This window comes from Gracilinanus agilis, chromosome 3 (assembly GCF_016433145.1).
Source record: "Gracilinanus agilis isolate LMUSP501 chromosome 3, AgileGrace, whole genome shotgun sequence".
In the NCBI taxonomy this organism is placed as follows: Eukaryota; Metazoa; Chordata; class Mammalia; order Didelphimorphia; family Didelphidae; genus Gracilinanus; species Gracilinanus agilis.
The window spans coordinates 445,882,034-445,883,948 of NC_058132.1; positions in this window are offsets into that span (position 1 = coordinate 445,882,034).

The following is a 1,915-nucleotide window of genomic DNA, read 5'->3' on the forward strand; positions in this document are numbered from 1 at the left end:
GGCATTCAACAAAGTTGAAGAATTCCAAGTATTTGCACAGAAAAGACCAGGGCTAAATGGAAAGTTTGATATCCAATCACAGAAATCGAGAGAAACATGAAAAGGTAAATAAGAAACAGAGGGGAAAGAAAGAAAACTTATAATTTTTAAATTTGCCTTTTTAAGGGCCTCAGTGAGATCTAATTATCTGTATTCCTATGTAGATAAATGTTATGTATAATTCTCTGTAGTGAACTCTATTCACTATTATAGTATCCACTATTATAGTAATCAGAAGAATAATTCACAGGGTGAGGGTGGAACACTAAATAATCTAAGATGACATGGGGGATTGGAAAGAGGGGGTGAATAGCAGGGGACACCAAGAGAAACTTGAGTGAATAAGAAAAATAAGATATTCTATTACACACAAAGAGTGTATGGGAAGGAGAGGGGACAAATACTATTATAGGAAGGAGAGGAAGAGAGCATTAAGAGGTAATAATCAAACCTTACTCTTAGTGTAATCAACTCTGAGAGGGAAGAGTAGCTATACTATCCATTGGGACATAAAACTCTTATCTAACCCTTCTGAGAAAGTCAGAAGGGATAAATCAAGGGAAACAGGGGAGTGGGGAGGTCAAAAAAAGGGAGGGAAGAAGAAGGGGGAGGGAATTCACAAGGCCTTTAAAAACAAAAAGGTGGGGCATATAAGGGAGGGGGTAGAAAGGGAAGTTAGTCAAGGGAGGGGATAACGGATAGGGTCTTAATAGCAAACCACTGGTTTTAAAGGAAATAGTTTAAGGAGAAGGGGTAGGAATAGGGGAGGAAACGATAATGTCAGCAAATGCACAACTGATGATTATAACTCTGTATGTGAATGGGATGAACTCTCTCATAAAACGGAAGCAAATAGCAGAGTGGATTAGAAACCAAAATCCTACCATATGTTGTCTACAAGAAAAACATATGAGACGGGTGGACATACACAAGTTTAAGGTTCAGGGCTTGAGCAAAATCTTTTGGGCGTCAAATGAGAAAAAGAAGGCAGGAGTGGCTATTATGATTTCTGACAAAGCCAAAGTAAAAATAGATATGATTAAAAAAGACAGGGAAGGTCATTACATCCTGATTAAAGGCAGTATAAACAATGAGGAAATAACACTGCTCAATATATATGCACCAAGTGGCATAGCATCCAAATTCATAAAGGAGAAACTGGCAGAGCTCAAGAAGGAAATAGATAGTAAAACCATACTAGTGGGAGATCTAAATATTCCTCTTTCAGATCTAGATAAATAAAACCAAAAAATAAATAAGAAATGGGTAAGAGAGGTGAATTAAGTCCTAGAAAAATTAGATCTAATTGATATGGGGAGAAAAATAAATAGGATCAAAAAGGAATACACCTTCTTTTCAGCTGCACATGGCACATTCACAAAGATTGACCATGTTATAGGGCATAGAACCATTGCAAACAAATGCAAAAGAGCAGAAATAATAAATGTAACCTTCTCAGATAATAATGCAATAAAAATAATAATTAGTAAGGGCACCTGGACAGGAAAATAAAAAACTAATTGGAAATTAAATAATATGATTCTCCAAAACCAATTTGTCAAAGAAGGAATCATAGAAACAATCAACAATTTCATTGAAGAAAATGACAATGATGAGACATCCTACCAAACTCTGTGGGATGCGGCCAAGGCAGTACTCGGGGGGAAATTTATATCCTTGAGTGCATATATTAACAAATTAAGGAGGGCAGAGATTAATGAATTGGGCATGCAACTCAAAAAATTAGAAAGCAAGCAAATTAAAAATCCCCAGATGAAAACTAAATTAGAAATACTAAAAACCAAGGGAGAAATTAATAAAATCGAAAGTAAAAGAACTATTGAATTAATAAATAAGACTAGAAGCTGGTACTTTG